This window comes from Pseudophryne corroboree, chromosome 1 (genome assembly GCF_028390025.1).
Source record: "Pseudophryne corroboree isolate aPseCor3 chromosome 1, aPseCor3.hap2, whole genome shotgun sequence".
In the NCBI taxonomy this organism is placed as follows: domain Eukaryota; kingdom Metazoa; phylum Chordata; class Amphibia; order Anura; family Myobatrachidae; genus Pseudophryne; species Pseudophryne corroboree.
The window spans coordinates 240,188,394-240,200,970 of NC_086444.1; the positions used below are offsets into that span (position 1 = coordinate 240,188,394).

Sequence of the window (12,577 nt, forward strand, 5' to 3'; positions counted from 1 at the left end):
TCAGAGGCTCCGCTGTTATCATACTGTTAACTGGGTTTAGATCACAGGTTGTACGGTGTGATTGGTGTGGCTGGTATGAGTCTTACCCGGGATTCAAAATCCTCCCTTATTGTGTACGCTCGTCCGGGCACAGTACCTAACTGGAGTCTGGAGGAGGGTCATGGGGGGAGGAGCCAGTGCACACCACCTGATGTGGAAAAGCTTTACTTTTTGTGCCCTGTCTCCTGCGGAGCCGCTATTCCCCATGGTCCTTTCAGGAACCCCAGCATCCACTACGGACTCCGAGAAATAGATTTATCGGTAAGTAAAATCTTATTTTTTTACTGAGCAATCAGCGTCTGGCAGTCCAACTGGGTGTGTGACTTCAGCGGAACCCCTGGCACAATTCACTCATCCCATCCCAGAGGATGAACACCAGAGGGCCTATTTCAGATCTGATTGCAGCAGCAAATATGTGCACTGCAGGAAAGGGTAAATATAACATGTACAGATAGTGAGATTTTGGTGGGGTGTGTTCAAACTGAAATCTAAATTGCAGTGTAAAAATAAAGCAGCCAGTATTTACCCTGCACAGAAACAATACAACCCACCCAAATCTAGCTCTCTCTGAATGTTATATCTGCCCCCCCCCCCCCCCCTGCAGTGCACATGGTTTTGCGCATTAGCTAAAAAATTTGCTGCTGCAATCAGGTCTGAATTAGGCCCTGAGTACGATGCATATTCCTCCCTCAGACAAAATTGCAACGTTTCAGTTGCGCATCCGCAACCTGCTCAGCAGTCCAAGCGTCTGTTCATTCAGCAATGCAGACCCTAGGCTCCATGGTCTATGTATTCAGCATGGTGGAATGCACAATTTCACTCCAGGCCTGATACTCTCCGAAATCAAATCTCAGACCATGATTCTGTCCTGATCTCTTAGGGCATCCCTGTCATGGTGGTTACACACAGCCAGTTTAAACAAGGGCTGACCATTCTTGATCCCACACTGGACACTCTATCACCACGGATGCCAGTCTCAGTGTGGGGGGCTGTCACGGGCAGTCACTCCTTTCAGGGTCGCTGGTCTGTGATTGAAAAGGATCTCCCGATCAACATCCTGGAACGTTGAGCTGTCTACTGGGCCCATTCTGATGGCCCAGGCCCTGCTCCAGGGTTCTCCGGTACAAATCCAATCAAACAACACCATGACAGTGGCATATATAAACCGCCAGGGCAGCACTTGCAGTGTGGCAGTGATGCAGGAGGTGACACTGCTTCTCACCTGGGCAGAATTCCACCCCCTGGCCATATCCGCATTCTTTATTCCAGGAGTCCTCAACGCTGGGGAATGGTCTCTACACCCAGAGGTCTTTCAGATGCTGGTGCGCAAATGGGGACTTCCAGGCGTCGATCTCATGGCCTCCAGACACAATCACAAGGTTCCAGCGTACAGGGCCAGGACAAAAGATCCAGGAGCGAGCTTCATGGACGCTCTCACAGTCCCCTGGGCCTTCCATCTGGCCTATCTCTTCCCTCCAGTGTCTCTTCCCAGAGTACTACAAAAATTCAAAGAGGATGGCAGCATGATCATTCTGGTGGCTCCAGCATGGCCCAGACGTCATTGGTACACGGATCTATTTAGATCTCTCCATAGACGAGCCCCTCCTTCTACCTCTTCATTCAGACCTACTCTCCCAAGGGCCCTGCCTCCATCCGGACCTTCCTCGTCTGTCTTTGACGGCATGGCTCATATCCTAGGAGACATTCCTCCTAAGAAAAAAATGGTGCATTGCGGTGATCCAGACTGTGCTTCAGTCAGGCTCGGAAACTAGCTTTAGCTCGCGCTTATCACCGAATTTGGCACTCCTATTTCCGGTTGTGTACCCATTGTAACTTCGATCCTAAGGTTCTTCTGATCCCTAGGTTGTTAGCCTTCTTGCAAGCAAGCCTGGCCATGGGTCTTCGTTTGGCTTCTCTCAAGGTCAAGGTCTCGGTTTTGTCTGTCTGGTTCCAGAAGAGACTGCATCTTTTACCAGATGTGCGTACCTTCTTCAGGTGGTCCTCCAGATACAGCCTCCATTCGTCCTTCCGATAGCGCCTTGGGACCTCTCCTTGGTTCTTCGAGCATTACAGTACAGTCCTTTTGAGCCTCTGGATCAGATTGACCGCAAATGGCTCACCGCCAAAACTCTCTTCTTTTCCTGCTGGCTATTGCCTCAGCTCATAGTCTCTCCGACTTGGGAGCTCTCTCTTGTTGCTCTACATTTCTGATATTCCACGAGGACCAGGCGATCCTTCGGACTAAGCGTGGATACCTACCTAAGGTAGTGTCTAAATTTCATATCAATGAACCAATTGTGGTACCGGCCTTGAAGCTTCGTTGGATGTGGTCCATACTCTTAAGATCTACGGGGACTGAACTAGTTCTATTACAAAAACAGATTCATTATTCATCCTCTATGGATTCCACAAACAGGGCTGGCCTGCCAATAAACAGACACTGGCACTTTGGCTTTGCATGGCTATCTCACAGGCGTACTTGCAGGCTGATATTCCTGTTCCAATTACAGTGACTGCCCATTCTACTCGCTCTGCAGGTCCTTCGTGGGCAGCACGCCATGGAGCATCTGCTGAACAATTCTGCAAGGCTGCTACATGGTCTTCTAACACACTTTTCTTAGGTTCTATGCCTTTGATAAGTTTGCCTCAGGATGCAACCTTTGGCCGCCAAGTCTTCCTTTCAGCTTAGGAGCGTTCCCTCCCTGCTTTGGGACATCCCAAGGTTAACCCTTTGGAGACCATGGACCCCGAAGAAGAAGAGAATGAGTGATGGTAAAACTTACCTTCATTAACTTTTTTTTCTCTGACGTCCTAGTGGATGCTGGGACTCCGTAAGGACCATGGGGAATAGCGGCTCCGCAGGAGACAGGGCACAAGAATAAAAGCTTTAGGATCAGGTGGTGTGCACTGGCTCCTCCCCCTATGACCCTCCTCCAAGCCTCAGTTAGATTTTTGTGCCCGAACGAGAAGGGTGCAGGCTAGGTGGCTCTCCTGAGCTGCTTAGAATAAAAGTATATTTTAGGTTTTTTATTTTCAGTGAGTCCTGCTGGCAACAGGCTCACTGCATCGTGGGACTAAGGGGAGAAGAAACGGACTCACCTGCGTGCAGAGTGGATCGGGTTTCTTAGGCTACTGGACATTAGCTCCAGAGGGACGATCACAGGTTCAGCCTGGATGGGTCCCGGAGCCGCGCCGCCGGCCCCCTTACAGAGCCAGAAGAGCGAAGAGGTCCGGTGAAATCGGCGGCAGAAGACGATCCTGTCTTCAGACTAAGGTAGCGCACAGCACCGCAGCTGTGCGCCATTGCTCTCAGCACACTTCACACTCCGGTCACTGAGGGTGCAGGGCGCTGGGGGGGAGCGCCCTGAGACGCAATATAACATGATATACCTTAGATTGGCTAAAGAATACATCACATATAGCTCTGGGGCTATATGGATGTATTTTAACCCCTGCCATTTTTTACAGAAAAAGCGGGAGATAAGGACGTCGTGAAGGGGCGGACCTATCTCCTCAGCACACAAGCGCCATTTTCCCTCACAGCTCCGCTGGAAGGACGGCTCCCTGACTCTCCCCTGCAGACTTGCTACTGAATCAGGGTAAAAAAGAGAAGGGGGGGCACTATTGGCAGCTAAAAACTATATAAACAGCAGCTATAAGGGATTAACACTTATATAAGGTTATCCCTGTATATATATATATATATATATATAGCGCTTGGTGTGTGCTGGCAGACTCTCCCTCTGTCTCTCCAAAGGGCTTGTGGGGTCCTGTCCTCTATCAGAGCATTCCCGGTGTGTGTGCTGTGTGTCGGTACGTGTGTGTCGACATGTATGAGGAGGAAAATGATGTGGAGGCGGAGCAATTGCCTGGGTTAGTGATGTCACCCCCTAGGGAGTCGACACCTGACTGGATGATCGTATTTAAAGAATTAAGTGATAATGTCAGCACTTTGCAAAGAACGGTTGATGACATGAGACAGCCGGCAAATCAATTAGTGCCTGTCCAGGCGTCTCAGACACCGTCAGGGGCCCTAAAACGCCCGTTACCTCAGTGGGTCGACACAGATCCAGACACAGATACTGAGTCTAGTGTCGACGGTGAGGAGACAAACGTAATGTCCAGTAGGGCCACACGTTACATGATCACGGCAATGAAGGAAGCATTGAACATTTCTGACACTACAAGTACCACAAAGAAGGGTATTATGTGGGGTGTGAAAAAACTACCAATAGTTTTCCCTGAGTCAGATGAGTTAAATGAGGTATGTGATAAAGCGTGGGTTTCCCCCGACAAAAAACTGCTAATTTCTAAAAAATTATTGGCACTATATCCTTTCCCGTTAGAGGTTAGGACACGTTGGGAAACACCCCCTAGGGTAGATAAGGCGCTCACACGTTTATCTAAACAAGTAGCGTTACCGTCTCCTGATACGGCCACCCTCAAAGAACCAGCAGATAGAAGGCTGGAAAATATTCTTAAAAGTATATACACACATACTGGTGTTATACTGCGACCAGCAATCGCTTCAGCCTGGATGTGCAGTGCTGGCGTCGCGTGGTCGGATTCCCTGACTGAAAATATTGATACCCTGGATAGGGACAATATACTGTTAACTATAGAGCATTTGAAGGATGCATTACTATATATGCGTGATGCACAGAGGGATATTTGCACCCTGGCATCAAGAGTAAGTGCTATGTCCATTTCTGCCAGAAGAGCGTTATGGACGCGACAGTGGTCAGGCGATGCGGATTCCAAACGACATATGGAAGTATTGCCGTATAAAGGGGAGGAGTTATTTGGGGCTGGTCTATCGGACCTGGTGGCCACGGCAACGGCTGGAAAATCCACCTTTTTACCCCAGGTCACTTCACATCAGCAGAAAAAGACACCGTCTTTTCAAACTCAGTCCTTTCGTTCCCATAAGTACAAGCGAGCTAAAGGCCATTCCTTCCTGCCCCGGGGCAGAGGAAGGGGAAAAAGACTGCACCATGCAGCCGCTTCCCAGGAGCAGAAGCCCTCCCCTGCTTCTGCCAAGTCTTCAGCATGACGCTGGGGCTTTACAAGCAGACTCAGACATGGTGGGGGCCCGTCTCAAGAATTTCAACGCGCAGTGGGCTCACTCGCAAGTGGACCCCTGGATTCTACAGGTGGTATCGCAGGGGTACAAACTGGAATTTGAGGCGTTTCCCCCTCGCCGGTTCCTGAAGTCTGCTCTACCAAAGTCTCCCTCCGACAGGGAGGCAGTTTTGGAAGCCATTCACAAGCTGTATTCCCAGCAGGTGATTATCAAGGTACCCCTCCTACAACAGGGAAAGGGGTATTATTCCACGCTGTTTGTGGTACCGAAGCCGGACGGCTCAGTGAGACCAATTTTAAATCTAAAATCCCTGAACACTTACATAAAGAGGTTCAAATTCAAGATGGAATCACTCAGAGCGGTGATAGCAAACCTGGAAGAAGGGGACTATATGGTGTCTCTGGACATCAAGGATGCTTATCTCCACGTCCCAATCTACCCGTCTCACCAAGGGTACCTCAGGTTTGTAGTACAAAACTGTCATTATCAGTTTCAGACGCTGCCGTTTGGGTTGTCCACGGCACCTCGGGTCTTTACCAAGGTAATGGCCGAAATGATGATTCTTCTTCGAAGAAATGGCATCTTAATTATCCCTTACTTGGACGATCTCCTGTTAAGGGCAAGGTCCAGGGAACAGTTAGAAGTCGGAGTAGCACTATCTCAGGTAGTGTTACGTCAGCACGGGTGGATCCTAAATATTCCAAAATCGCAGCTGATTCCAACGACACGTCTACTGTTCCTAGGAATGATTCTGGACACAGTCCAGAAAAAGGTGTTTCTCCCGGAGGAGAAGGCCAGGGAGTTATCCGAGCTAGTCAGGAACCTCCTAAAACCAGGCCAGGTGTCAGTGCATCAGTGCACGAGGGTCCTGGGAAAAATGGTGGCTTCTTACGAAGCGATTCCATTCGGAAGATTCCATGCAAGAACGTTTCAGTGGGATCTACTGGACAAATAGTCCGGATCGCATCTTCAGATGCATCAGCGGATAACCCTGTCGACAAGGACAAGGGTGTCTCTTCTGTGGTGGCTGCAGAGTGCTCATCTACTAGAGGGCCGCAGATTTGGCATTCAGGATTGGGTCCTGGTGACCACGGACGCCAGCCTGAGAGGCTGGGGGGCAGTCACACAGGGAAAAAATTTCCAGGGCTTGTGGTCAAGCATGGAAACAACTCTTCATATAAACATTCTGGAACTAAGGGTCATTTACAATGCCCTAAGTCAAGCGAAACCCCTGCTTCAGGGAGAGGCGGTATTGATCCAATCGGACAACATCACGTCAGTCGCCCACGTAAACAGACAGGGCGGCACGAGAAGCAGGAGGGCAATGGCAGAAGCTGCAAGGATTCTTCGCTGGGCGGAAAATCATGTGATAGCTCTGTCAGCAGTGTTCATTCCGGGAGTGGACAACTGGGAAGCAGACTTCCTCAGCAGACACGACCTTCACCCGGGAGAGTGGGGACTTCACCCAGAAGTCTTCCACCTGATTGTAAACCGTTGGGAAAAACCAAAGGTGGACATGATGGCGTCACGTCTAAACAAAAAACTAGACAGATATTGCGCCAGGTCAAGGGACCCTCAGGCAATAGCGGTGGACGCTCTGGTGACACCGTGGGTGTACCAGTCAGTGTATGTGTTCCCTCCTCTGCCTCTCATACCAAAAGTACTGAGAATCATAAGAAGGAGAGGAGTAAGAACGATACTCGTGGTTCCGGATTGGACAAGAAGGACTTGGTACCCGGAACTTCAAGAGATGCTCACGGAAGACCCGTGGCCTCTACCTCTAAGAAAGGACTTGCTCCAACAGGGGCCTTGTCTGTTCCAAGACTTACCGCGGCTGCGTTTGACGGCATGGCGGTTGAACGCCGGATCCTGAAGGAAAAAGGCATTCCAGATGAAGTCATCCCTACCCTGGTCAAAGCCAGGAAGGATGTAACCGCAAAACATTATCACCGCATTTGGCGAAAATATGTTGCGTGGTGTGAGGCCAAGAAGGCCCCTACAGAGGAATTTCAACTGGGTCGTTTCCTCCATTTCCTGCAAACAGGACTGTCTATGGGCCTAAAATTAGGGTCCATTAAGGTTCAAATTTCGGCCCTGTCGATTTTCTTCCAGAAAGAACTGGCTTCAGTACCTGAAGTTCAGACATTTGTAAAAGGGGTACTGCATATACAACCTCCTTTTGTGCCTCCAGTGGCACCTTGGGATCTCAATGTTGTTTTGAGGTTCCTTAAGTCACATTGGTTTGAACCACTCACCACTGTGGACTTAAAATATCTCACATGGAAGGTGACGATGCTGTTAGCCCTGGCTTCAGCCAGGCGTGTGTCAGAATTGGCGGCTTTATCATATAAAAGCCCTTACTTAATTTTTCATTCTGACAGGACAGAATTGAGGACTCGTCCTCAATTTCTCCCTAAGGTGGTTTCTGCCTTTCATATGAACCAACCTATTGTGGTGCCTGCGGCTACTAGGGACTTGGAGGACTCCAAGTTACTTGACGTTGTCAGGGCCCTGAAAATATATGTTTCCAGGACGGCGGGAGTCAGAAAGTCTGACTCGCTGTTTATCTTGTATGCACCCAACAAGCTGGGTGCTCCTGCTTCTAAGCAGACTATTGCTCGTTGGATTTGTAGTACAATTCAGCTTGCACATTCTGTGGCAGGCCTGCCACAGCCAAAATCTGTGAAAGCCCATTCCACAAGGAAAGTGGGCTCATCTTGGGCGGCTGCCCGAGGGGTCTCGGCTTTACAACTTTGCCGAGCAGCTACTTGGTCAGGGGCAAACACGTTTGCTAAATTCTACAAATTTGATACCCTGGCTGAGGAGGACCTGGAGTTCTCTCATTCGGTGCTGCAGAGTCATCCGCACTCTCCCGCCCGTTTGGGAGCTTTGGTATAATCCCCATGGTCCTTACGGAGTCCCAGCATCCACTAGGACGTCAGAGAAAATAAGATTTTACTTACCGATAAATCTATTTCTCGTAGTCCGTAGTGGATGCTGGGCGCCCATCCCAAGTGCGGATTGTCTGCAATACTTGTACATAGTTATTGTTAACTAAATCGGGTTATTGTTGTTGTGAGCCATCTTTTCAGAGGCTCCTTCGTTTGTTATCATACTGTTAACTGGGTTCAGATCACAAGTTGTACGGTGTGATTGGTGTGGCTGGTATGAGTCTTACCCGGGATTCAATATCCTTCCTTATTATGTACGCTCGTCCGGGCACAGTATCCTAACTGAGGCTTGGAGGAGGGTCATAGGGGGAGGAGCCAGTGCACACCACCTGATCCTAAAGCTTTTATTCTTGTGCCCTGTCTCCTGCGGAGCCGCTATTCCCCATGGTCCTTACGGAGTCCCAGCATCCACTACGGACTACGAGAAATAGATTTATCGGTAAGTAAAATCTTATTTTTTTTTTCAAGGTCCATGGGATCCACAGGGCGCCCACCCTGAGGCACCACACTTCAATGGGTTGCCTTACTGTCACCAGTTCCCTTCTCTTCTCTATGAGAGTGTGATTTTCTGTGTGTACCATACTTTCTTCTATCCTTCTCCAGCTCCTGCTTTGGGCTTGTTAACTAAAACTGATGTGCCTGAGCATGGGGGTGGGGTATGAAGGCAGAGGAGCCAACTGCATCCTGGGAGCTTCACAAAGCTTTATTGTTCGGTGCCAGTCCTGGGGGTTCATTCCGAGTTGATCGCATGGTAGCAGTTTTTTGCAGCGAGGCGATCAGATAGTCCCTGCCTATGGGGGAGTGTATTTTAGAATAGTAAGTGTGCGATCGCTTGTGCAGGGGAGCTGTGCAAAAAGTTTTTGTGCAGTTTCTGAGTAGCTCTGAAGTTAATCAGCTGCTGCGATCATTTCAGCCTGTCAGGTCCTGGAATTGACGTCAGACACCCGCTCTGCAAACGCCTGAACATGACTCCGTTTTCCACGGCACTCCCAGAAACGGTCGGTTGCCACCAAGTAACACCTTCTTCCTGTCAATTAATGTCCTTGCGATCGGCTGTGCGAATGGATTCTTCATTAAATCCATTGCACAGCAACGATCAGCTTTGTACCCGTTCGATTCGCCTGCGCATTGCAGTGCATGCGCAGTAGTGACCTGATCGCTGCGATAAACAGCAGCGTACGATCAGGTCTGAATCACCCCCCTGGTCTCCACCAGATCATACCCAAGGTTAACACTGTGGATCCCATGGGCCTCGAAGAAAAAGTTAGCGAAGGTATGTTTTACCGTAACTTACTTTTTGGGTGGGTTATATTGTTTCTGCACATAGTAAATACTGGCTTTATTTTTACACTGCAATTTAGATTTCAGTTGAAAACACCCCTCCCAAATCTAAATCTCTCTGCACATGTTACATCTGCCCCACATGCAGTGCAACATGGTTTTGCCCATTAGTGTGTGTGTTTTTTTGGTTTGCTAACAAAACTGAATAAGGCCCAGATTCTCCACCTTTCTACAAAACTTCAAATGGGCTTTCAAGACCTGTGGTCTACTGTGTAAGTCTTGTCTGTCTGTCCCCAACCTATACCTCCCCCCCCCCCCCCCCCCCATCCGTAGAATGTCAGCCCCCACAAGCATAATTTTGTACTGTAAGTTACTGTTTTCTTGTTTTGCTGATTTTTTATGTACTTTGAGGTACTGCAGAACCTTTGTGGCGCAATATAAATAAAGGAGGAGGAGGACGATGATAACTAGCTGATGTTGTTGTTTGCTGGGTGGAACATTTTACCCCTTTTCACCCACTTAGGAGTAAAAAAACCAACAACCCTGCTTAGTGGGTGGCTACAAATAACTGTCAGTTTCCAGACCACCCAGTTGGTCACATGTTCCAGGTCACCCAGCGTCCACTCCCTCCCTACCCCCAGTACTGCCTGCCTCTAACCCCCTCCTTTCCCCCAATACTACCAGAGCTGCTAACTATACTTACCTCTCTCTACCCCTAGCACTGCCTGCCCTTAGTCCCCTCTACCCACAGCTCTACCCCAGCTTCTCATTGCTTTTTACCCTCCGCTCTACCCCAACTGCTACCTGCCCTCAGTACTGCTCAAAATGCCACCTGACCCCAGCGCTGTCCTAACTGCTGCATGCCCTCACTTCCTCTCATATTGATGGGACCCATAAATGGTGGAGCAGTACCCTGATTTCTTAAAATGGTACCTAGGTCCCACAGTTTTTTCGCTCAGCGCGATCACTGATATTCAGACACCTCGATAAATGATTTACCTGTTGGTATTTGGAGTTGCACTGTCAACACATTGTTTTGTTCTCCTCCATGATCAGCTGCCCTACAACATCTCTGACTTTGTTTTTCCCTTTTTCACATCTGTGATTAATTTTCTGTTTAACTTTTTCCAGTTGTTTGAGAATATTTAATTAAGCATATAGATCACTTTTCCTTTGACTGATTTTGATTATCTAATGCCCAGCAAACACAGTGTTGTGAAAAGTGTTTTCCATCTCTGAAATATCTTCATTATGTAAAATAAAAAAGAAACTCCTCTTGCCAAGCTTCCATCAGAGCGGCTCTACACACGAGTTGTATGCAATTCTGTTTCGTAAACTACACATGCATCTGGGTCTGTATATGCAACTTAGGGGGTCATTCTGACCCATTCGCACACAGCGGTTGTTCGCTGCGGTGCAAACGGGTCAGAATTGCGCATGCTGCCTACGGACCGCCTAGCGAGAAGAAAAGACGCAGCGCTGGAGGGAAGAAGATTGACAGCGGAGAGGCGGTCCGGGGCGGATACTCACGGTTGGAGGCCGTTTTCAGGGAGTGTTAAGAAGAACGCAGGCGTGTCCAGGCGGACGGATGTCTGACGCCAGGACCGGGACCTTCATCGCTGGTTCCGTCACACTGGGTAAGTAGCTGTAGGGCTGGTCTTGTTTTGCAGGAAAAATTTTAAGCATAGCAGGGCTGCACAAGCGATCGCAGCCCTGCTATGCTAAAATACACTCCCCCATAGGTGGGGATTAGTTGATCGCAGCAGCAGCAGCAAAAAGTTGCTGGCTGTGATCAACTCTGAATGACCACCTTAGAGCAATTACAGGCGATTCAGAGCCTATCTCCACTTGTGACTCTCTGGGTGTCAACGGGGTGTTCGCACATAGAAACAGTCTGAAGTAGGCATGCTAAATGGAATTGCGGACTGTTCAGAGATGAGCGTACGCATAGATCTAACCGATTTCAGTTGGTTGTCCTGCACTAGGGATTGGTCTGGTGAAAATTTGTGATGATAAAGATGGCTGGGGGTGGTGCAGCTACATACTGTATGCAAAAAGTATCAGTGTTTCACGCAGGTAACACGTGTGTGTGTGTGTGTGTGTGTGTGTGTGTGTGTGTGTATATATTGTGTGTATATATATATATATATATATATATATATATATGTGTGTGTGTGTATGTGTGTATATATATATATATATATATTTTATTTTTATTTTTTATATCTCTTACTCTGCATGATGTTGGGCAACAGCTAGGACCTTTTGTAGTTCACCACTGCTGCTCAGTACCCTAAGGAGTAAAATATAAACACAGCAAGGGCTTTTTGGGGGGAACTTGTATGGTGTTGGTGGTTTTGCAAAATATAAGTGAAGAAAAAAGAAAACTTAAACTGACTTGATGATACAAACTTTTATACACTGCCTATTAAGCTTTGTTTAGTTTTTTAAATAATTGAATTTTAAACAGAATTGAGCCATACACCTTTCTACTCTTTGTATAAGATGTCTGTGTTCCATGTTCTATATTGAAGTGTATCCTACATCAGTGCTTCTCAAATCCAGACTTGGGACGCATATAGCTGGCCGCACATGTAGAAGATTCCTTCCAACCAAATGGCGGGCTGGTTGGAAGAAAAATCTGGTAATGTATGGGAGCAGACATTATGAAAAACAAGCACTTTTAGTTCTCCCGAGAACTGGATTCGAGAAGCACGGTCTTAAGGCCCATACACACGGTGAGATTCGGGCTATGCCCGATTCTCACTATGTGACAGGGGCTAGGTCGGCATCGCAAGCGCATAATGAGTGTGCTTGCGATACTGACTGTGCGATTTTGGCTAAGTATCAATTTTGACTATCTCTTCTATAGAGATAGTCAAAATTGACTTGCCTGCACAGTCTATCTAGGCTTGCGATGCCGACCGCACGGGACCGTGCATCGGCATCAAATCAGGATCGCAAGGTGACTTTCACAATCTGCACTAACTTTTCTTACGATTTTGACTATATAGTCAAAATTGTAAGAAAATATCTCACCATGTGTACACACCGGGATCCGGTCTCTAAGTCGACAGTAACTAGGTCGACAATGTCTAGGTCGACCACTATTGGTCGACAGTAACTAGGTCGACATGGTGTCTAGGTCGACAGGGTCTTTAGGTCGACATCTTCTAGGTCAAAAGGTCGACATGAGATTTTCACAATTTTTTTCTTTTTTGAA

General features: G+C 48.1%; 1 protein-coding gene across 3 annotated transcripts in view; it reads left to right on the forward strand.

The window, feature by feature from the left end:
* Positions 1 to 12,577, forward strand: part of AP3S1 (adaptor related protein complex 3 subunit sigma 1) — a 228,958-nt gene that overhangs the window by 95,300 nt on the left and 121,081 nt on the right. The window lies entirely within an intron of this gene.